This window comes from Psammomys obesus, unplaced genomic scaffold, assembly GCF_907164565.1.
Source record: "Psammomys obesus unplaced genomic scaffold, mPsaObe1.curated_primary_1811, whole genome shotgun sequence".
NCBI lineage: Eukaryota > Metazoa > Chordata > Mammalia > Rodentia > Muridae > Psammomys > Psammomys obesus.
Genome location: NW_026592510.1, coordinates 1,696,636 through 1,721,472, shown reverse-complemented (window position 1 = coordinate 1,721,472; position 24,837 = coordinate 1,696,636). Strand labels below are relative to the sequence as shown.

Sequence of the window (24,837 nt, the reverse complement as noted above, 5' to 3'; positions counted from 1 at the left end):
GTGTGTGTGTGTGTGTGTGTGTGTGTGTGTGTGTGTGTGTGTGTGTGTGTGTGTGTGTTTGCCACTGGACCTGCTGGCCTATGCTTACAATCCCAGCATTTGGGAGACAGAAGCAGAAAGAATGGATGGTGAAGGACCCTCAGAGAAGTTGTTAGTTAAACAGGAGTTGTAGAATTCAGCAATAGCATTTGATCTGGAAATGGATCCTCTGTTGATATAACAATGCCTAGGAAGGCATGTAGAATCAAGGAAACATGGCAGTACTGTTCAAAGTAGGTGACATAATATCCAATTTTCTAAATCTTCAGGAAGACATCAGTATTACCTCTCCTCTCAGTGAGGCATCTTTTCATATCCATTTTGTGCACTTTTATTCTTTTGCTATTGAAGTCTCTTATCCTTTTCTCTTTCAGGAGTCTACCCTTGTTGATTTGTAAGGATCCTCTATATATTCTCATTATAAGCCTTTGACTGAAATATAGAGATAGATAGTATATATATTCTTCCATTTTGTGAGTTTCACTCTAACACTAAAAAGTAAACAGATTTCTGTTTGGTTTGGTTTGGGTGTGGCATGTGTGTGTTTTTGAGGAAAGGCCTACCTGAAACTTGGTATGTCACCGAGCTGGTTGACATATCCTGTTTAATGGCACTGCCCTCAGTCCTATCACTCAATGTCAAGAATCTAGATGGGATTCTGCCCTTCCTCTTCTCCCTAACTGAGGGAATCTAACTGGTCACTAAAACTTGTTCATCTTGCCTCCTCAATTTCTCCTTGCATGCCTTCCTCTTCATTTTCATCCAGCATAACCCAGTCCCTTAACTACCTACTGTAATTGTATATATACACACACAGGTCCCTCATACAGTACCCTTCCATGTTATACTGTAATATAACATGTCACTCATACAGTGGTTTCCATACTAAATCGTGAGCCATTTTTTACATATGGGTTTTCCATGGTATGGCCTTCATGAAACTCTGTTTCGCTGAAAGAATAAGCTATACAATTCTACTTTTCTGCCCAGCCATGTCAACCTTGGCAGTTCTATCACCATATTCCTGCCTTTATCCTGGAATACCTTTCTAGCGCTGGATAATTTGCTTCTGTTCACTTTGGCCCTCTGAAGCTTTTGCTTACTATGTGAACAGAATTGACTTATTCCCTGAAACACAGATATACTTTGAGGACAGTATTCTTCATGCTTTGCTTACATATCTGTTCTTGGTAAATTAGCCACTGTAACCTAGGCACTGTGGAGATGCTAGACAAGAGTTTACTGACCAATCAAAGAACAAGGTATGTTTTGCCTCATAAAGGCTAAGAGAATTATTAGTTTATTCACTTTGTATCCCAGCTGTAGCCCTCTCCCTCGTCCCCTCCCTTGTTTCTACGTTTTACTATTTTCCAAATCAGCTGTTTCTTTGAACCATATTTCTAAAGAAGAGATTACTCATTGAAGAAGCAGAAAAGTAAAATTTAGACATGTGCCTGAAATGAATCAGGTGTGGTGGCACATGCCTGTAGTCCCAGCACTCAGGGAGGCAGAGGCAGGGAGATCTCTGTGAGTTCAATTCCAGCCTGGTCTACAAACTGAGTCCAGTACAACCAAGGCTACACAGGGAAACCCTGTCTCAAAAAACAAACAAACAAAAAAAGATAGGTGCTAACAAATGCCTTAAGAAAGGTTGTATCACTTCATACTTCTACAAGAAAAGAACCTATGAAACATGAAATGAGCTAGCATGAGAGCACATGCCTATATTTCCAACACTTGAGAGGTGAGGCAGAAGGACCAGAAGTTCAAAAGACTACGTCAGCTACACAGTGAGTTTGAGGCCTCCTGACCTACATAAGACCCAATCTCAAAGATTAATAAATGAATGCAAAGTATAATCACACACATGTATATATGAAAATTTCATAATAAAACCTATTACTTTGTTTACTAACTTAAGAATAAAAATAAATGAAATGAAACACAAAGATGGTGGATGAATATATATAGAACAAAGAATAATATAGTCCTTGACCTGATACTAACCAAACAATGTAGGTGGTGTTCTTCTGACATGGCAAATATGCGTGTATACACACCCATGCACACATGGCACATGTGTGTATCTATACATATACATGTATATGTATGTATATATATATATATGCACATATATATGTGTATATTTTTTAAGCTTCTTACTATGTTGCCCTGCCTAGCCTAGAATTCACTACTTTAGACCAGGCTGGTCTTGAATTCACAGAGATCCACCTGGTTCTTCCACCCCAGAGCTGGGATTCAGTTGTACACTAACATACCAGGTGTATTTGTTAGTTTTGTGTGCCAACTTGACACAAGTTAGAGTCATCAGAGGAGCCTCAGTTGAGGAAATGCTTCCATGAGATCCAGCTGTAAGGCACTTTCTCAATTAGTGATCAATGGGGGAGGGCCCAGCCTGTGGTGGGTGGTGCCATCCCTGGGTGGGTGGTCTTGGGTTCTATAAAAAGACAGGCTGAGCAAGCCATGAGAAGCAAGCCAGTAAGCAGCACTCCTCTGCATCAGCTCCTGTCTCCAGGTTCCAGCCCTGCTTCAGTTTCTGTCTTGCCTTTCTCCGGTGATGGACTATGATCTGGAAGTGTAAGCCAAATAAACCTTTTCTTCCCCAAATTGCTTTCTGATCATAATGCTTTATTGCAGCAACAGAAACACTGAGACACCAGGTCATACGTTCTTTCTTTAATTTTTCTATTATTATTTTAGTACTTTATGTGCATAGGTGTTTTGCCTGTATGTATGTGTGTATGTCTCAGCACCTTCAGAGGCCAGAAGAGGGCATCAGGTCCCCTTGAACTGTATCACCTACAGTTGCAGTTGCAGATTGTTGTGAACCACTCTGTGAGTTCTGGGACTAAAAGCCAGGTCCTCCTGAAGAGCAGCTAGAGCAGAGCTTTTAACCACTAAGGAACCTCTCCCCCAGTCCCTCCCACCGTGTGTGTGTGTGTGTGTGTGTGTGTGTGTGTGTGTGTGTGTGTGTCAGAGAGAGAGAAAGTGTTTTCACATGTGAATGCAGCTGTACGAATGTCATGCTGTGTGGAGGTTAAAGGCCAATCCAGGTCCTTATTTCTGACCTTGCTTGAGAAAGGATCTCTCTGTGTTTGCCACTGTCTATACTAGACTAGTTTCCACAAGCTTCTGGGGACACTGGTTCCGCCTCTTAGTGTACACTAGGAACATTGGGATTACAGGTGCAAATCACTGTTCACAGACAAACATAACCAGGCTTTCATGTGAGTTCTGGAGATTTGAACTCAAAGCTCTGACACTTGAACAGCAAGTACTTCACCCATTGAACTGTCTATCCGGCTCTTATCTTTATTTTTAAAAAAACTATGCCATTCTGGAGCTTTGGTCAAGGGCTTTATGCATGCTAGGTAAATGTTCTACCCCTGCTAGTCCCTTTTTAGTCTTTTTGAGTTTCAAAGAAAAATTCAAGGTATTAGATGTTTTTACAGATGCAGTTTACTCCTTAAAATTTTGTGAGGAGGATAAGGAAACAGTTTAATGGCAGAGCACTTCCCCATCTTGCTTAGGTCCTAACTTTGATTTCCAGCACCATTTTTTTTTTTAAATTGTGGAGTCAGGGAGGTGGCTTAACAGATAAAGGCCACTTACTACCTAGCCTGATGACCTAAGGTCAATCCCTGGAATCCACTTGATGGAGGGAAAGAACCAACTTCCAGAAGTTGTCCTCTGATCTACACACACACACACACAGATAAATGTGAAAAATATAGAAAGTATGAGCTTGGAGTTTGAGAGATGGCTCAGAGGTTAAGAGCACTGGCTGCTCTTCCAGAGGTCATGAGTTCAATTCCCAGCAACCACATGGCAGCTCACAATCATCTATAGTGAGATCTGTGCCCTCTTCTGGCATATAAGTGTACATGCAAACACAACATTGTATACATAATAAATAATACATCTTAATAAATAAATAAAAGTATGAACTTACATTAGTAGCTAAGTTTTCACTCATAAAAAATTGTTACATGGTATTTTTTTAGATTTTACCTAATGCAAGTTGAAGCTCCCTCACCATAATGTTCTTTTTCTTTTTTCTGTGTTTTTGTTTTTCCTTTCATTTGCTTTGTTTGCTTGAGACAAGCTTCACACAACCCAGGATAGCCTCAAACTCCCTAAGTCTTTGAATTCCTAATCTTCCTGTTTCTATCTCTAAAGTGCTTGGTTTACTTTTTTTTTTTTTTAATGTGTATAAGAATTTCCCTGAATACATCCATGTGTTCCACCCGAATACCTGGTACCTGAGGACGCCAGAATAGGACAATGGATCTCCTGGAACTGGCGTTACAGAACTAAACCCTGATCCTCTGCAATAAAAGCAAGTGCCCTGAACTTTCTCTCCAGCTTGTTTTGTTTTTGTCTTATGCTCTCATCACAGTAACTCCGTCACAATAACTTTCCGAGACTATAAAAACTTCAGAATTATTTTAGAAAACATAATTAAAGCCAGGTGTAAAGACTCATGCCTGTAATCCCAGCACCGGGAGGCCGAGGCAGGAGGATTGCTAGCTCTAGGCTCACTCCGGAGTATACCACTGTCTCAAAAACCAGATAACTAGGCTGCAGAAATAGCCCGGAGGCTCAGTACATGTAGCTCTTCAGGAGGACCTGTGTTCGGGTTCTTGCCACAGCAGGAAGCTCCAACTCCAGCTCCAGGGGATCTGACACCCCTTTCTGGCCTTTGCAGGTACCACATCCACACACACACACGTGATATACACTCACATACAGGTTACATTTTTTATAAAAACAGACAAACATCCAGGCATAGTGGCACAAGCCTGAAATGTCAACAACCAGGAGGTAGAAGCAGAAGGATCAGAAGATCAAGATCATTCTGAGCTACATAGTGAGCTGCAAGCCAGCCTAGGCTACTAAAGACCCTGTTTCAAAACGAAAAGCTGGCCCAGCATGGTGGCACATGCTTATAATCCAGCACTCAGGAGGCAAATGCAGGAGGATTGAAGTAAATTCTACCCAGGTCATGAATTTAATTATTCTGAAGGCTGTGTATAGAGCTCTGTAAAGAAGTGCCTGTCTAACAAGGCCCCATGTTCAATGCCTAGCACTGAAATAAAACTATTGTGTGGTCAGAGGGCAACTTGAAGGAGTTTGTTCTCTTTCGTAAGGACAAAACTCAGGTTCAACAGGCTTTGTGACAAACATCTTAACCTACTGAGCCATCTTGATAGAGTTGCCCACCACACACTAATGTTTGAGACAGCCTCCCTACATAGTAGCCACGGGCTGGATCAGAATTCACTACCTATAGCATGCTAGGGTCTAACTTGTAGCACTCTTCCTGCCTCTGTTTTCGAGGCATTCACTACTAAGCAGAGCCAAGACTATGTATTCCTTCACAAGACTTCAGAGAAATAAATTCTACACAGTTCTTAATCCTACCACTTCTAATTATTCTAGGGGCTGGTCTACAGCTCAGTAATGGGGTGTTTGCCTATGTTCAATCCATAGCTCTAGGAAAAAAAAAAAAGGGTTTTGTTTTTGTTTCTCTTAGCAGCCTTTGGTTGTCCTGGAACTAACTCTGTTCGAGACCGGGCTGCCCTAAAACTCAGAGATCCACCTGCCTTTGCTTCCCTTGCGCTGGGTGCATGGGCTACCACCACCTTGCTAAAACACTTAATAGTTTCAACATTTCATTTGAAATGCTGTTCAAAGTTGCTTCACAACTTTATTCACCTGTAATCTCAAAACTCAGGGGGCTAAGCCAGAAAGATCTTGAATTTAGGATAGCCTGAGCTACATAGTAAGATCTTCTAAAACGAACAAGAGCTGGGGAAGCAGCTCAAGGGCAGAAAGTCTGTCTAGCATGAGGTCCACCACCAGCACAGGAAAAAAGTCATGAAATTGACACCAAGAGGGGCCCTCAAGGAACAGGCTTTAGACGGATTATATTAGCTTTCACAACTTCAGCTCCATTCCAAACACTGAAGCTGTGACTTCGTGTGACTTTAAGGATTTCCTCCATCTACCTTTTCTACTTACATGCAAAAGTTTTGCCGTATCATTCGCTGATGTCTACAGGGCACGGTCAAACACTTACCCTAGGATTTAGGACTCTTTCTATCTAGTCCCAACCTATGTTTTCAGTTAGCATCATCCCTACCCCTCCAAGCAAGCTAGTCTACTGAGAACCATGAACTTCTCTGAGGCGTGTGCCACAGGAACAGTTTAGAGCTTCAAAGGTGTGGGAAAAAAAGGCAAATGGTGGTTTTACAACTTCTCTTTCTACCATTGAAGCAAAGTGGTATGAAAACCAGACAGAAGCTTTAACCAGATTCTACCCATGGGCAGGAATGTCCCTCTCTGAGGTGTCCTTTAAAAAAAAAAAAAAAAAAAAAAGCATGACCATCTTCCAGAAGATGACTCATCAAAGCCCAGCGCAGTGGCGCATCCTGATAATTCCAGCACTAGAGGTGGAGGCAGGAGGCTCCGAAGTTCAAGGTCATCTTCAGTTCTATAGTGAGCTCAAGGCCAACCTGGACCATGTAAGACCCTGTCTAAAAGCAAAAAGACAACTTATTTGTCCTAATAGGTTGAGAGAAAAGGCTAGTCCAGAGGTAATGAAGCCAGCTTTTCTTTGCTACCATTAGCAGCCAGCAATTAGCATGTTCTACACAATCCAGTGGAGTCACCACGAGGACAAGGCTGCTGTGTCTGTCCAGGGAGCCCTTGGATCCTCTCATTTGACGCCATGTCTGTATAGAATCAGTGCCTTTCTCACATGGGGAACTGGACTTTACTAAATTTCTTCACTTTCTCAATTTGACTTGATCCTAATAGTTTATATAGTAAATAGACTGTACAGAGCCCTCCCTTCCCTGTCACAGGTTGTGTAATACACCCTCAGCACCAGAAAGTGAGCAGTAGAGACTGAAATCCAACCCCTGCTCTTCTAACCAAGGACATGAACCTTATTGTAGAGCTGCATCCTGAAGAGGCCATCCACAAACAGGATGTATGAATACATGAGAATCCCTAACATGGGCAAGTCAGGCTTAAGCTCAGAAATGTTATAAAACAGCTCTTACACAGTACATCTGGGACTGGGCTTTATACAGTGACATCTATATCACTACAGCTCACGGATAGTGTTTCCCTGGCATGTTGAGAGGCCCTGGGTTTGATCGCCAGCATGTAGAAGGGGATAAATCCAAGAAGAGATAATTCAACTCTCTTAATTCACCTGAGTTTTGTTTGTTTTTGAGACAGACTCTCAATATATAGACCCCACTAGCCTTGAATAACTCATAGAGCTCTGCCTACTTCAGCCTCCTGAATTAACTGGTAGAGCTCTGCCCGCCTCAGCTCCTGAATTCTGGCCTACAAGTGTGTACCACCTATCAGTCTTGTTTTGTTTTATTACTTACACTATAACTCATTCAGTTAAATTTAATTAGGTCCTCTTTGTCTTCTGGTTTTTGTTTGTTTGTTTGTTTGTTTGTTTTTCTCAGTAAACCATCGTTTTCTTCTATTACTGAAGACTGGCTTCCTTAGGGTCTTATTTTAACTGCATAAACGAAAATCCAGAGGTATTTTTCACATTTTCTTGTTGTTTGAAAGTACCTACATGACCCAAACTGGCTTCAAATTCACAAGCCTCCTGCCTCGGCCTCCTGAGTGCTGGGATTGCAGGCAGGTGCCACCACCTGCATAGAGTCACCTGACTCTATGACTAATGTTTTCTTGGGGAATCTGAGAAACAAATATGTGTGGCAACTGTCTCTCCTACCACTTCTCAAAAAAACAGACTACCCAACAAAATGCTAGACATAAAATGACATCTTCATAGTAGTAGGGGATCAGCTTAATATTGTTCACAGGTGACAGGTGGAAAGGGCATGAGATTATCAAATTTAACTGTCATCAGGCATAGTGGCACATGACTGGAATACCAGTACTTCCCAGGAGGCTGATACAAAAGGATCAGGAATTCAAGGCCAGCCTTGGTAAGTTTGAGACAAGTCTGAGCTAAATGAGACCCTATCTCAAAAATAAATACATTATACCTACATATGATTATCTAAGTATAGTTATTCCTACTACCACTTACCTGGTCCTAAGTAATAAGAGTAACAAGTGTATTTGGGCCACAGGCAGCCCACTGCCCCCTTGCAGGAAACTCAATACCCTAGCCTCCCAAAGATGACAAAATATATCTAGGAGCAGTGGTGGACTCTCTACTCCCAAGTACTAAAGAATTAATACAGGAAGATTACTTGAGCCCAGGAATTTGAGGCCAGCCCAGGTTGGCCTTGAGCTCACTCTGTGTACAAAGTGGGCCTTGAACTTGTGGTACTCTTGCCTCAATTTCCCAAATGGCTTCCACAACCAAACTGTGCAAACAGGCCAGCCACAGATTATAACGTTGGGAAGCAAAGGAGCCCGACTTATACATAGACAATATGCCTATAAGACCCCTGTTCCCAGTTCCTTAATTAGCTTCCTCTAGAATAAAATGGGAACAATTTTAACAGCTGCTTTATCTAAATATCCAAAATTATGCTGTGTGTATGAAAGCATTTTTAACAAACTAAAACAGTTAAAGGTCAATATTTGCAATTTAAAGTTAATACTGGGAGACAGTTGACCTACCTAGAAACTCTGTCCTGAGACAGATTCTTTGTCCTTTGTCTCCTTCCTACCCAAACACTAATACTAGGAGTCACACAAGTCAGCTCACTAATAGAGAAATAGGGTCGAATTAGCTAAGTTACCTTTTTTTTTTTTTTTTTTTTTTTTTTTTGACATTTATTATGTAGGCTTGGCTGGACTTAAATCACAGAGCTCCACCTGCCTCTGCCTCCCGAGTTCTGGAATTAAAGACATGTGCCCCACATCCAGCTCCAGAGACTTCTTACATTACTTCTTCTTACAGGCTGTATTCACTGCTCTACAAGACCATACCACCAAAGGATGCAGATAATTTTAACAGTTTCTTTTTCTTTTTCTTTTTTGTTCATTTGATTTAAACTTTTGTGTATTGAGAATGTTTATAACAAGCTAACATTTGAACTACATAGGAATTTCTTATGCCTTAAGGCAGTGGTCCTCAATCTATGGGTCTCAACCCCTTTGGCAAACCTCTGTCTCCCAAAAATATTTATATTATAATTCGTAACAGTAGCAAAATTACAGTTATAAAGTAAGCACTGAAAATAATTTTATGGTTGGGGTCACCACAACATCTGTATTAAAGGGTTGAAGCATTAGGAAGGTTGATACCCACTGCCTTAGGGAGTTAGTCTTCACATAACTCAAAATAATAAAACCTATGATTCTTTTGCTTACATTTTTATTTTTCATACATTTATTGTATGTGTGTCTGGGGGGGACAGGGAGGGAAAGAGGGAAATTGGGAGAGAGACTGAGTCCTGGGGACTGAACTCATTAAGTTTAACGGCGAGTAACTTTGACTTCTGAGCTAGCTCCCCACCCGCTGCCTTATATTTGTTTTATTTTAAGGAAAGTCAGACTTAGGGATGATAGAAGCTGAAGAGATGGCTCAACAGTCAAGATCACTTCTGCTCATCCTGATAACCAGAATTCTGTTTGTAGTACCATATAAGAAGCAGGGCATGATGGGGCACATGGGAGTTGTGGTCCCATTGCTGGGGAAGCACATGGGAGGATTCCTGGGGCCTCCTGGCCTAGCCTGGTAAATCCCATGGCCTGATGAGGAATCCTATCTCACAACCTGCAAGAATTCCAGCACCTGCCCAAAAATGTACATATGCTGACGCTGACACATACACACACACACACACACACACACACACACACACACAAATGAACTATTAAAATAAATAAATAAAATCAAGAGGGACTGGGGATATAGCCCAGTAATACAGCACTTTCCTAGCATATACTAAAGTCAACTGTATTTTACATATATTTATTGAGACATTTTGAAAAGGTGTCTTTTGGTTTGATTTGGTTTGGTTTTTTTGAGACGGGGGTCTCATGTAGCCCAGGTTAACCTCAAACTCACTATATAATTAAGACAGTCCTTGAATCCCTGTCCCTCCTCCTTCTACTGTCCCAGTGCTTGGCAGCAGCAAGTGCCCTTAACCTCTGAACCGTCTTATCAGCCTACCCCCTTCATTTTTGAACCCTTCTCTTTCCTATGCATCTGTGGTCTTAAACTCGCTATATAGCTTAAGCTGTCCTCTTCATCATCCTCTTTAGGTTTGGGTGTTACAGATGTTTGTCAAACACAACCAACTAAAACAGCTTCCCTTTGTGTCTGGATATTCCAGGCTTAGGTACTGAAAACACTGGATATTTCCGGCTGCAGTTAGGATTCAACATTTCTTCCAAAGGGCTTTGTTGCCTTTATTGGAAACAGCACCAACCGTATCTCTACTGTTCTGAGGTGCGCTGTCTAAAGCACTCAGAGCAGACAGAGACAGAAAATAACCAGGGGCCTATTAAGCTCTTACCACACTCCACAGCTTCTCTAGCCTGAATCACCAAAGTGTTCAAAAACAAACAACCCCAAAGGCTTATGAACCACATGCTCAGGTTTAGTCACGGTTATTGACTGGCCAATTTTCTGTGTTAGTTACTTCTGCATCATTGTGACCAAAATAACCTAGCAGAAACCACTTCGGGGAGGAAAGGTTTATTTTGGCTCATGTTTTCATCAGTTTTAGTCAATCATGACAGGGATGGAATGGCAGAGCTCACAGCAAGCATGCGGCAAAAATACCTCACATAGTAGTGAACAGGAAGCAGAGATCGCAGCCAGAACTAGGGCAGGAATCATCGCCATTGGACCATTTGCCCCTGGGTGACTTCCACCAGGCAGGATCCATCTCATAAAAGCTTGATAGCTTCAAAATAACACTGAGAGTCCATTTTAAAGAAACTTTCATGGAGACTGAGAAGAAGGTCTATTCTGTAATGCTGGAGTGGAATATTCTGTAGACAGCTGTTAGGACTTTTGGGTTAATTATGCCACGTCACACTGATATTTCGGGGGGGGGTTGTTTTGAGTTTTGTTTTTTGGTTTGGTTTGGTTGGTTGGTTGGGTTGGGTTGGTCTGGAAGACATGTCCATTGGGGAAAATAGAGCATTCAAATCACCTACAATTACAGTATTGGAGATTAATCTGCGACTTAACCTCTAGTAATGTTGGTTTTATGGAATTGGGTGCTCCCAAGTTTGTATGTTCATATGTAATGTGTATATGTCTGGAGTAATAATCTCCTCCTAGTGGATTTTTTTTTTAAAGATTTATTTATTATGTATACAATTGTGTTTGCATGTACACCTGCATGCCAGAAAAGGGCACCAGATTTCATTTCAGATGGTTTGTGAGCGACCATGTGCTTGCTGGGAATTGAATTCAGGACCTCTGGAAGAGCAGCTAGTGTTCTTAACCTCTGAGCCATCTCTCCAGCCCCTCCTAGTGGATTTCTAACAATAGGAAGAAACATAAACTATATTCCATGAGACACTCTTGTACAAGGAGCGGAGTAAGAAGAACCATATGCCCTTTATCGGTTACTGACAGGATAAGCATACACTGACTTTCCTAGCAAAATTTTATTTGTGTTGTTGTACCGGCATACTAAACAACATGCTTATTCACTCTCAAAGCTATTCACACTGAAGATCAAATGACAAGGTTACTATGTATCTAACCTTAAAAATCTATTAAGGATTTTAGAAGCCTGGTCTCCTCAATTACAGATCTGAGGGCAAAACTATGAGAAGAATATACACTAAGTTTCTAAAACATTCTATGTGTGTAAGGAATTGTTATCATCACTATTATGGAAATGTTTAATCAATAACGTATCAACTATCAAAGTATTCTTTAAAAGAGAAAGATGGCTCAGCAGTGAGGAGCACTGGCTGCTCTTGCAGAGGACCCAGGTTTGATTCCCAGCACCCACATGGTGGCTCATAATCATCCATACATAAGACCAGTTCCAGGGGATCCAATGCCCTCATCTGACTTCCACGAGCACGAGACACACATGTGGTGTACATACCTACATACAGGCAAACAAAATAAAATAAATATTTTTAAAAATAAAGCACCGCAAAGACTAGGTGTGATGACCCATAGCTGAATACTTGATCCCCTTGCCTCTGCCTCTACCTCCCAAGTGCTAGGATTATGGGTAAGGATCACTACATCTAGACTCTCTCTCAGGTATTCCTCATAGTCACAAAAATATCTGACTAAAATATCTCCTTTCTAGCATAAGAGCTGTTAATTCTGATTAAGTCCAGTTTGTTCTTCCTTCTGTCACTTGTGGGGCTGTTATCTGTCATATGTAAACAACAACAACAACAAAAAACCACACAGTCTAATCCTAGGCCCTGGGCATTTATGATTATGCTTTCTTCAAAGAATTTTATATTTTAGCTCTTACATTTTGTTTTGATGAATTTTTAGTTAATTTTTGTTTGAGGTGTGAGGTAAGAGTCACACCATTAGCATTCATGTATCTGTATAGCAGGGATGGAAATACATACAGTCCCCCTCTTAGATTATTTTGTTGCCCTTGTTGAAAATAAACTCACCATCAGGAATGTCAGGACTTATTTCCAGACTTCCTGGTCCACTAATCTAAATATCTACCTTTATGAAAATACTATTCTATCTTGATTATGATAGTATTTTAGTGAACCTTAAAATTAGAAAATGAGTACCAATAAGAAGCCTCATCAGGTAAAGGCAATTCCTGCCAAGTTTAACAACCTGAGTTTAGGCTCTCCAAGACACACATCATCAAAAGAGAGAATCAACTGCTAAAAGTTATCCTTTAACCTCCATACAGATGTCATGGCACTGTACCAGACACAGACACAGACACACACACACACACACACACAAACACACACAGTCACAGTCTTTGATGAACTCTTTCCAATTACTGGCTCTTTAATTTCTTAATTTTCAGATATTATTCACTTCTTTTATTAAACTGATTCCTCTGTGTTTTCTTTCCATCTTCTCATCTTCAATGTATACGCATCTGACATGTAAGCACATGAGTGTGGGTGCATGAATGCCAATGTGCATATATAGAGGTCAGAGGGCAACTTTCAAGAGCTGGTTCTTTTCTTGTACCCTGGGATCCCGCAACTGGACCCAAGCATTGTGTATCTCATGTAGCTTTGAACATGAGAACAACCTATCCTTGAACAACTATGTAGTAAGTTCAACCTAGCCTTGACCTTACTACATGGCTAAGGCTACCTTTTAACTTCTGATCCTCCTGCCTCAACTTCTCAGTGCTAAGGGTTACTAGTATCCATCACCACACCTAGATTTATGTGGTGCTCGAGTTTAAATCTAGGCCATTGTGCATGGTAGGCAAGTACTTTACCAACTGGTCTATATTCCCAGCCCTATTTTATTCCTTTTGATGTTTTTTATAAGTGAAACTACTTTTTCTTACTTTTATTCCTAAATTGGGCACTGCTAATGTACAGAAATACAACAGATCTTCCATACTGATCTTATAGCCTATAATCTTGCATTTTGGTTCAAATATCTATTTTGTAAGATTCCTTGAAATTTTTTTCATTAAAATTTTTATAGTATTTTGTTTTGTTCTGTTTTGAGAGAGGGTCACACTATATAGACCAGGCCAGCCTTGGACCCACAGAAACACCTGCCTGTGATCCTGTGTACCAGCCACCATTCAGGACTCATTAAAGATGTTTTAATACAGACTTTAAACACAAAGGCTAAGAGAAAGGTTCTCTGAAAGAAAGATGCACTCCACAGCATGGGCATGTACATCTCCTAACAGAAGACAGCAAAAAGTAAGACATACTCAAAGATGGACTTTTCTAAGCATAAGATCATTTCATCAGCAAATAAGATAGTTTTTCTTCTTCCCCATCTGGATGCTGTAGTAGTCTACTTGTCTGTTACTAAGCTAAAATACTGACCAAAGGCAACTTGGGAAAGGAAGGGTTTCTATGACTTACATGTCCCAACCACAGTCATCATTAAGGAAGTCAGGACGAGACCTCAGACAAGAGGAGAAGCCAGCTAGAACCATGGAGGAGAGTTGCTTACTAGCTTGCTTTGCTCTGAAACTTCACAAACTAGGCCCTCATCATCTGAACCTCTCTCAACATTCCTCTCTTCCCAGCTCCCATAACAGCACAGTAAGTTCTGAGAAGTCAATGGCCTTTTCTGGCCCAAAGTTTCAAATGCTCCCACAATCTTCCCCGAAAAAACAAAAACAAAACCAAAAAACAGACAGGTTTGTCTCAGCAAAAGCCCAGTCTAGCACCAATTTCTGTCCTAGTTTGCTTCTGTAACTGTGATTAAACATCATGACCAAAAGCAAATTGGGGAGGAAAGTATTTGTTTCACTTTACATATTATAATCCATCATCAAAGGATGTCAAGGCATGAATTCAAGTAAAAACCCAGGAACTGAAGCAGAGGCCATGGAAGAATGCTGCTTACTGGCATTCTCTCTACAGCACGCTCAGCTTGCTTCCTTATACAACCCAGGCTCTCCTGTCCAGGGAAGCACCACCTACAGTGGGATGTGAGCCCTGCCACACCAATCGGCAATTGAGAAAATGCCCACAGACAGGCCTACAGAACAGTTTCCTCTGTTGAGGATTTCTCTTCCCAGGTGACTTCATTTGTGTCAAGTTGGCAAAAACTAAGATGTCTTTTGTTTCTTTTCTTTCTTAATTGACCTGATTGGAGCCCCTAGGACATTGTGGAAAAAAGGTTTCAAGAGCAAACATCATTGTTTTATCTCTGAGCAAAAAATTCAAATTTTCACCATGTGGCATGAGGTTGGCTTTGTGTTTTTCACAGATGCACCTGGCAGGTACAGAAGAACCGTTCAAGCTGAAGGTGGTGGCACACGCCTTTAGTCACAGCTCTCAGGAGGCAGAGGCAGGCAGATCTCTAAGTTGGAAACTAGCCTGGTCTACAGAGTGAGTTCCAAAAACCCTGTCTCAAAAAGAAAGAAAGGAAGGAAAGGGAAAGGGAAAGGAAGGAAAAGAAAAAGGAAAAAAAAAAGAGAACGAAAAAAAACTCTTCAAGGCTGGAGAGATGACTCAGCAGTTAGGAGCATTTACCTCACCTGCAGAGAAGCCAATTGGGTTCCTGGTACCCACTTAGTGGCTAAGAACCACATGTAACTCCAGAATTTGGTGCCCTCTTCTGGCCTACTCAAGCACTACACACATAGTGCACAGACATACTTGCAAGTGAAACTCCTATACACATAAAATGAATGGGGGAGGGAGGAAGGAAAAAAAGAAGAAAGGAAGGGAGGAAAAGACAGAGGAGAGACAGACAAGCTCTCTTATTCAAGTCCTGTTTTCTCCCTCTCAACAGCAAATTGGGACTGAAAATATCAAATTAGTAAATATGACTTTAGTTTCCACAGTATTCATTTAAAAAATTATGTATTTGCACATGTGGAGATCAGAAGAAAACTTGCAGGAGTCAGTTCTTTCCTTCCACAATGTGAGCTCTGGGAATGAAACTCAGGTTGTTAGGCTTGGTGGCAAGAGCATTAACCCACAGAGCCATCTTGCCAGCCCACGTATAATGATTAATACTTGCTTTAAAAACATTTCCGAAATGTTGCCTGAGTTTTCTAATTTTTCAGCAAATGATTTCCAAATTTGAGTAATTCTGGGGAGCATGTGGCTGTAGACTGTGTTCTTATCAACTCAATCTTCTCGCTTTAATAGTCTATCTTTACTTCTCCATGGCACCTCCTGTTTCAGGTTCACTGACATCTTTAACCTCTGTGAACAGGGCCACTCTGAGGGCGTAAGATTAACAGAGGGCTGTGGAAATAGCAAGCCCTGAAAGTCAAGTTCAGGATCCAAACAGCTGCTAGTCAATTCAGAGACAAGAACTTCCCAGAAGAGGAAACAAACACACACACACACACACACACACACACACACACACACGAAAATTTACAGAGTAAAAGAATGCCTAGGTGCTGCTGAGAAGGGAACTCAGTGGTTCAAGTGCTAGGCTCAATGCCCAGGATCAAAACAAAGAAAAAAAAACAAACAAAAAACTCCTAGATCCTATGAGTTCTAACGATTTCAGATGAATGAAAACAAAACAAAACCTACTTTAGTCCATATGATATATAGGCTAATTAAAAATAATAAACATCTTTTCATTTGCTCACTGTTATTAGAGAAATGTCTGCTGAGATCTTTGTCCATTTTCAATTTGGGCTGTGTTTCTTATTGATTTGTTCTTTTTTTTTTTAAACAGTGTTGATATGAAGCACAGGCTGATCTAGAACTAGCAATCGTCCTGCCTCAGCCTCCTGAGTGCCAGCATTCCAAGACCTGGCCCAGCACTTCTGGCTGGCCTCAAATTCCTGTGTTCATGCAAGCACTCTTCTTGCAACTATCCCCCTTGCCACTAGGACAAGGTGGACTAAGTGGATACCACTGCACCTGGCTATCATGCTGTAGATGGAGGAAAATAGACATATACAGAGAATACAGATATGAATATTCAAATTAAAGACTAGCAAAATGACTTATTTTTAATTGCTTAAATCTGAGCAGTAAAAGACACTACTTGGTTCTAATGTTTAATGCATGCACACTGTGGTAATAATATGACCATTAATGCTGTTTGGGTACAATGCTTTGAGTGATACTAATGTGCAAAGAATTTTTATCTCCAGTTGCTTATGCCATTGGTATAAGTGCTAATGCAGTGGAAACTGCAAACAATGTTTTTCTATTATTATAAAAATAGTTTTCACATGTTTGCTAGGAAAGGTCTGGGGGAACGCTAGGATCTACAAGACCACATTTTGAGTGGTTCTGTGAAATACATGGCTGTTTGAAAAGGAAAATTATCTTCCACATACATTTTCCCATAAAACTGACACTCTGGTCTATAATCCAAGCAAAAATGAGACTGAGACAAGAAGATCACTCAGAGTTCCAGACCACCCTGGGCTACAAAGTGAAACTTGTCTAAAAAGTCAAAAGGGCTGAAAGGGAGGCCCACACACACCTTTAATCCCAGTACTCAGGAGGCAGAGGCCAGCAGAGACTGAGTTTGAGGGCAGCCTGGTCTATAGAGTGAGTTCCAGGATAGCTAAGACTACACAGAGAAACCCTGTCTTGGAACACACACACACCACCAACAACAACAACAACAAATCAAAATTGCTAGGATATTTCAGGGCTAAGCTACAGAAGGGAAAATACACTATTTTTTTTCCCCTTCTGTAATGGCTAGTTTTATGTCAACTTGACACAGGCTAGACTCATCAGAGCAGAGGGAGTCTCCATTGAGAAAATGCCTCCATAAGATCCAGCTGTAAGGCATTTTCTTAATTAGCGATTGATGGGGAGGGCCCAGCCCATTGCACGCGCTGCTATCCCTGGCCTGATGATCCTGGGTTCTATAAGAAAGCAGGCTTGCAAGCCATAAGGAGGCAAGCCAGTAAGCAGCACCCCTCCATGGCCTCTGTATCAGCTCCTGCCTCCAGGTTCCTGCCCTTACTGATTTTGACGATAAATTATTATACAGAACTGTGAGCAAAATAAACCTTTTCTTTCCCAAGTTGTTTTGGTCATCATGCTTCATCACAGCAATAGTAACCCTAGCTAAAACACTTCTTTCTTTCCTCTATTTTTTCTTTCTTTCTTTTTGTATTAAAGGCATACACACCATTTCTGACTAAAAGATAATTTTTTAGAAATGTATTCCAACATTTGAAAAAAGTACAAATTTGTCAGTGATGATACATTTGCAAATTATTTACCTTCTGTAACTACCCCATTAGAATGATAGGATTCTATTTTTCAGGATACAAATGCAAATAAATAAACAGTTTCTGCTGTGAGTGGCCAATGAAGCCTCTATCTAGAATTAGGAAAACAAAAGCAATTAAAGTAATCCTATGGATGTTAGGCTTAATCTTGCTGGGGACTATAGATCTCCTAAATGTTCTTAGCCTATGAATCTTCTAGAACTAGTAATGAGGTGCAAGTCAGGCATTGATGGCACATACTTATCACCTCAACTCTACAGAAGCAGGGGAAAGTATCATAGTTTTGAGGTCAGCCTGGACTACAAAGCAAGATCTTATTAGAAAGAAAAAGAGTAGCTAGGTGTGATGGAAAATGTCTTTAATCCAGCACTCAGAAGATAGAGGTAGGTGGATCTTTGTGAGTTCAAGGTTAGCCTGGTCTACATAGTGAGTTCCAGGACAGCCAGAGCTACATAATGAAACCCTGTCTCAAACAAACAAACAAACAAACAAACAAACAAACAGGAGGAGAAAAGGAGGAGGAAAAAAGAAGGAAGGAAAAAAGAAAAGAAGGAAAGAAAGAAAAGAAAAAGAAAAGGGGTGAATTTAGGAAACAGCAAGTCTGGCAAGGTAGCCCTTTCAGTTGAGGCAAGAGGCTCAAGATCAGCTTGTCCTCACAAGGAGAACCTGTATAAACAGAGACAGCAGTTGGGAGGTGGTGGCGCACTCCTTTGATCCCAACACTTAGAGGAGGCAAAGGCAGGTAAACATCTGAGTTAGAGGCCAGCCTAGTATATAGAGTGAGCTCCAGAACAGCCAGGAAACCCTGTCTTAAAAAAAAACAAAAACAAAACAAACAAATGTTGGAGGATGTTTTGTACACTGTGTATTCAAATGCTGACTTCTGTTAGTTATTTTTATAAAATTGTGTTTGTTTCTCAGCCTCTCACTTAACCCAGCTAACAGAAATCAGCATTTGAATTAAACAATAACCTTATGCCTATAGATTTCTGAACCCAGAGATCTGGTTGCAGTCTAAATGTTGGCCTTGTCATTATTACTGAAGTATCTCCTGTCTCAATGTTGTGTAAAAATTGTTCTCCATCATTTCTGATTGGTTAATAAAGAGCTGAATAGCCTATAGCTGGGCTGAAGAGTTAAGGTAGGACTTCTGATCTCAGTGAGGGGGTCTCAAGTGGAGAGCGAGGGAGGGGGATCACCATGAGGACATGGATGAACAAGGAGGTCCCAGAGTGAGACTAAGATGGCAAGTAATGGGTCATGTGGCTGTGAACTAGTCAGGCCAGCATAGACGGGTTAGAATAGCTTAATGTCTGCCCAGCTACAGTGCTTGAAGCTTAACTAATAAATATAAGAGGTCTCCATGTCATTATTTGGGAGCTAAGGCAGGTATTAGAAAAGTCCTTACTTTAATTTTACAAACAAAAAATAGAGACATCAGACCAACAGAGCCAGTTAGGTACTACTAAATGACACACTGATCAAAATTCCCAGAACAAACCTGTAACTATAAACTAACTTCATTTCCTACACAATGGGTCTCTTTCTCATGTCAGGCCTACCCAACCCATGTGAGTTTTCGTCTCTCCTAAGGGCAAAATTGCTAACATAGGCTATGGAGCTCTTCATTACCGGTCACTTGAACTTTGGGGATCAAAGTTATTACTCTTTGAGAGTAATATTTCTCTTTGTTTCAATGTCTTTTATTGATCAAAGCCTTTCCTCAAGGGGCATTTACACATGCTGTTCTTCAGCCTAAATACTCTTTCCTTTCTTTTCTAGTTAATGATTGCTCTTCTTCAATCCTTGTGTTCTAGACAGTTCCTTAGAAAAGCTTACTCTGGCCTCCCTGTCAAACCCTTAATTATAATCCCTTGTAAGTGCACAATTCCAAGTTAATGTTTATTACAATTCTCCCACCAATCAGTAGATTTCACAAAGACAGACTGTACTTGGTTTTACTTCTCATTGTATTCCCATTGCTGAATTAATTCACAGCCTTTTCATTATTTCATACATCATCAAACCTATTTTTCCAGTTATGTAACAGAGACCTACAATTTGAGTTTCAGAGGTTAACTCCTCTCTGTACATCTTTTCATCCAAATCCAGACCCCAAATTCTCTCTGCTTCTTCATTTACAGAAGGTAGTCCCAGACCCCATTTCAAGACATTCTCTTTAACATGGTAACTCACATGGGTCTTCTACAAACTTGTAAGTTACTTTGTATTTCTGCGCTATTCAAGTGACTTTTCCATACACTGTCACATTATCATTGTATGTTTCATGCATGAGTACCTTTTCGTTTGCTAAGCACAAACATTTTCTGGGCTCCTAAAGAGTAAGAGTAAGAGTAATTTGCTATTATAGTGCCTATTTACATTATGAATTCTCTGGGCACAACTGCTGAAGGAATTAACAAAGAACTTTTCATAGCCTGGAATGAGGGCTCAGCCCACAGGTTATCACCAACGTTGGCAATTCACAGTTCTTTGGAGGGTGCCTTAAGATGTTTGACTATTTCTCTGAAAAACCATTATTATCCCTTTTGGCAGACATTTCAAAACAAGTGTGATAGAAGAAAATTAAATCGTTTATTATTTTATATTTCTAGATATATTTAAAATAGTTCATAACCAATTATTTTTAATCTATTATAGAATATTAGCATATTCTATAACTCTTAAGGATAATCAACATCATCAATTCTTATTCTTGTTCCCTGAGGCTAGGAAAATCTTGTTTACATTTTCAGTAAATTTCTATTAAAACTACAGCAACAGGGCAAAAAACAATGTCTACAGTCATGCTGGTCACTCCCTTGGCTGACTACCATTCACCACAAATTTAATTCTGTATGAAATACATGAACGTTGTTTTTGGTGGTAGGCCCGCGTACTTATGACAGTACTTGCGGTGGTCAGAGGACATGAAGGAGCTCTTTCCGTCCACCATGTGGGTCCCAGGAATCCATCTCAGGTGGTCAGGTGTGTACTCAGACAAGTTTTTAACCACTTTTGGAGACGGGTTCTCACACCAGCCAGGCCTGGAACTTCTCTATGTGGCAGACGATGATCCTGACTTCTGACCCTCCTGTCTCTATCTCATGAGAGGAGTCTTGGGATGACAATGTGCACAATCTGTCTGCTTGCAATGCTAAGGACCAAACCTTTTGTATTCATGTTGCCAAGAAGGCTTTGAATTCATGACAACTCTCCTGCTTCAGCCTTGCAAGTACTGAGATCACAGGATTGTGATACTATGCCTACCTCAAGTTTCTAAGGAACTAGAACCTTTTTCCCCTCAAAATCAAAGAGTAGGGCTCCTCGTTGGTTACATGCACATACTGCTCTTGAGGAGGACCCAAATTTGGTTCCCAGTATCCACATAAGGTAGCTCACAACTGCCTGTAACTCCAACCACAAAGTCTACCACCCTGTTCTGACCTCCAGAGACACTTGAACTCACAGGTGCATACCCACACACAGATACACATGCATAAACATAATTAAAAATAAAAAGTAAGGAACTGGAGAGATGGCTCAGTGGTTAAGAGCACTGGTTGCTCTTCCAGAGGTCCTGAGTTCAATTCCCAGTCAACCACATGCTGGCTTCCAACCATCTGTAATGAAATCTGAGTCCCTTTTCTGGTATAATTGCAAACAGAGCACTCACATACATAGAATAAATAAATCAATAAACAAATGTCTTTTTTTAAAATTTCACTTAAAAACAAAACCAAAAAGTAAATTGTAATTCCAAATATCTTCAGTCTTACTGAAAAATACAAGAGGAATAGAAAGCAAAGTTGACAGAAATATTGAAATTCAGGCTATATATGTCACCCATTTCTTTTTTGTTGTTGGTTTGGTTTTTTGTTTTTGTTTTTGTTTTTTTTTTTTTTTTGAGACAGAATTTCTCTGTGTAGCATTGGTTGTCCTGGACTCACTTTGTAGACCAGGTTGGCCTCAAACTCACAGAGATCTGCCTGCCTCTGCCTCCCTGAGTGATGGGATTACAGGCATGAGTGACAGAACCCAGCTTATGTTGACACCCATTTCAAATAGAAGAATTTATTTTATAAATTCTACTAATCATGATTCTGACTTTTACTGAAACGAAAATTCAGTTTTTACATTTTTAATTTTTTAGTTAGATTTATCTAATGCTTCCTTTTATATTTTGGGATTGAGTTTTTGTTTGTTTCTTGGTTTTGAGACACATTTTTCACTCTGTAGCTCAGATGGCCTCTAACTAAATATGTAATCCTGATTGGCTACTCACAGCAATCCTCCTGCCTCAGCTTCCTGAGTACTGCGATTACAGGTATGAGCTACAACATCCAGCTTTACATATTATTCTACAAATGACTTCTTATATTTTTTCTTTTAAAAACATTTACTGGGGGGAGGGGTTGCATATGTTCCACAGTAATATAGAAGTCAGAGGAGAATTTGAAGCCATCTGTTTTCTGCTTCCACCGTGTGGTGTGGGGGAGGGAGATTAAACAGGCTTGGTGACATGTGATATTATCTACTGAGCTCCTGTCTTTCTGTTAAAAGGACTAACTGCTCTTCTAGAGGACCCTGGTGTGATTCCCATCCCCCACATGGCAGCTCACAACTTCTCTGTGACTTTGTGTTAGTCTATATGCAACATGGTTAACTGCTCAAAAGAGAAACACACAATGGAGAAAGGCTTTTACATAGCACACGAGACAAAAAGTAAGTTAAATACTAGATACCCTGTTTAAATTGCTTATTTTCCTTCCAAAAGTAGGCCTATTTCTCTGACCATGAGAAGGGATATTAATATAGTTTCCTAAAGTATTTCATAAAACCATGTTCCTAGGGGTTCTATATTGAAGAACTTCTTATCCAAGCTTGACAACCCTGAGTTCCTGCCCCTAGTAACCACATAAAAGCCAAGTGTGCCTGTTGCATCTGCAAACCTACACCAGGGGTACAAGAATAGGTGGATCTCTAGAGCTCACTGGCCAGCTGGTTCAGGCAACCAAAACCTTTGGCTTCTTCAAACAATAAGGTGAAAAACAATAGAGGAATCCACCCAAAGTTGACCTTAGACTTCTGCACACATACATGTATCCACCCAAAAATTATAAAAATAGCCTTCTGTGTTGGTAGAAGCCTTTAATCCCAGGAGACACAGGCAGGCAAATTACTGTGAGTTCAAGGCCAGCCTAGTCTACATAGTGAACTTCAAGACTGCATGGTGAGACCATGTCTCAAAAATAAAATAAAATAATAAAAATAAAAATGCACACTTCAGAAGTTAGAAGCCAAATAAACTTATGTATTTTATTTATCCTGACCATGTAAAATATATTTAGAGAGCAAAACTAGATTTACACAGATAAGAGCTAACTGTAAAAAATCTACATTAAACAAGAATTTTGAAAATATGTTGGATCTAGGTGTGGTGGGCCAAGCCTTTCTAATGCCAGATTCGGGGAGCTCTAGACCGGAGGATCTCAAAGTTGAGTCATCTTTGTCCTGCAGATATATAGTCCTTTCAAAGAAAAGCTATAACAAACAAAGGTGGGTTTGATGGTTACTGTTTTGAGATAGGGTCTCTCTCTGTTCCGGGCTGATTTTGAACTTGTGAAGAACCTCCCAGATCTGCCTGGCATGCCCATGCAGCTTTTTGTTTGTTCTTTTGAGACGGACTCACTAGCAGTAGAAAATGACGTCCTCCTGCCCCCGCCTCTCCAGTTCTGGGATGACAGGACTGTAGTCCTACCATGCTGGCTTTTTCTTTTTCTTTTGTTTTCTTTTCTTTTCTTTTTTTTTTTTTTTTTAAGACTGTAGTCCAGGCTGCTCTGGAATCTGCTCTGGAATTTATTATATAGACCAGGCGGTTTCGAACTCCAGGTAATCCTTCCGACTCAGTTTCCCAAGTCTTGAGACTGCAGGCCTAAGAAACCATTCCAGGCTCAAAAATTCCACATTTCCATTTAAAGAAACGGCAAACATTTTTGTAGCAAAACGCAAGCATAAGCAATGGAAAACTACCAAACATCCCACCAATCGCAGCACTAAACAACGCCACAGGTCGTCCAAATTACGCATTTGTTTAAGTCAACAACAGCTCTTGCCTCCCTCCAAAGCCAACCCTCCAGCGTCAGAGAAGACAGAGGGGTGATTTGTGACTTCTCCCTTTCTGATCCCTCGCCCCGGATCCACCTGCTTAGAAGTGTCAAGGAGACTAGAAATGGTTAACGGTGACCAGCTGCAGACAGAAACAAACATCCCTGACAACCCGCAGCTGAGCAAGCAAGGGCTGTTTATTCACCAGCGCGGTCCCTTTGGAGGCTGCGGGCAAGCCCTCCAAAGGCTGGGCGACAGCACCTCCGAGAAGGTTCCGGGACGGAGTAGTCCTCCGGTCCCACCCTCCCGCCACACACCACACACACACACACACACACACACACACAGAGGCACCGGTGCGAACAGCCGGGTCCCCCACCCGCCCCTCCGGAGCAGCCCCGCACTAAGCCACCCGGCCCCTCCCCGAAGATGGGCTCTGACGCGGCCGAGGCTGACCCGAGCACCCGGCCTCCCGCCGCCGCGGCCCGGCGTGCTGGACCCGGCCCAGAAACCGGCCCTCCACGCCGCCTCCCCTCACCTGGCTCTGTCCCACCTGAGCGCGAGAGCTGAAGAGGCAAGACGCGGAGAGGGGGCGCTGACCTGGTTGCTACTGACAGCGGAGCGCCACATGCTGCCGCTTCCCGGACGGCGGCCCGAAGGACATTTTTTTCCCCCTGGAGGAAGGAAACCGGAGGGCGCCGGCCCGGCGGCGGCGGGCGCGGCGGCGGGGGTCCCGGCGGGCTGTGCAGCCTCTAGCGGGGACGGTCCGAGGACTACATCTCCCAGGCTGCTCCGAGCCGCCCCTGCGTCGTGACCCCGGCGCGCACGGAGGCGGTGACTCTTACCTCAC

At 41.4% G+C, this 24,837-nt stretch overlaps 1 protein-coding gene across 5 annotated transcripts in view; it reads right to left on the bottom strand.

Annotated features, from left to right (window-relative positions):
- Positions 1-24,728, bottom strand: part of Cpeb3 (cytoplasmic polyadenylation element binding protein 3) — a 190,747-nt gene extending 166,019 nt beyond the window's left edge. For 3 of the 5 annotated variants that reach the window (XM_055614097.1, XM_055614098.1, XM_055614099.1), the window contains exon 1: positions 24,526-24,592. The gene's annotated coding sequence lies outside the window, so the exon portion shown is untranslated. Of the gene's footprint in view, positions 1-24,525 lie in introns of all 5 variants that reach the window. The other 2 variants (XM_055614100.1, XM_055614095.1) reach the window with 2 other exon arrangements.
- Between the last annotated feature and the right edge of the window lie 109 nt (positions 24,729-24,837).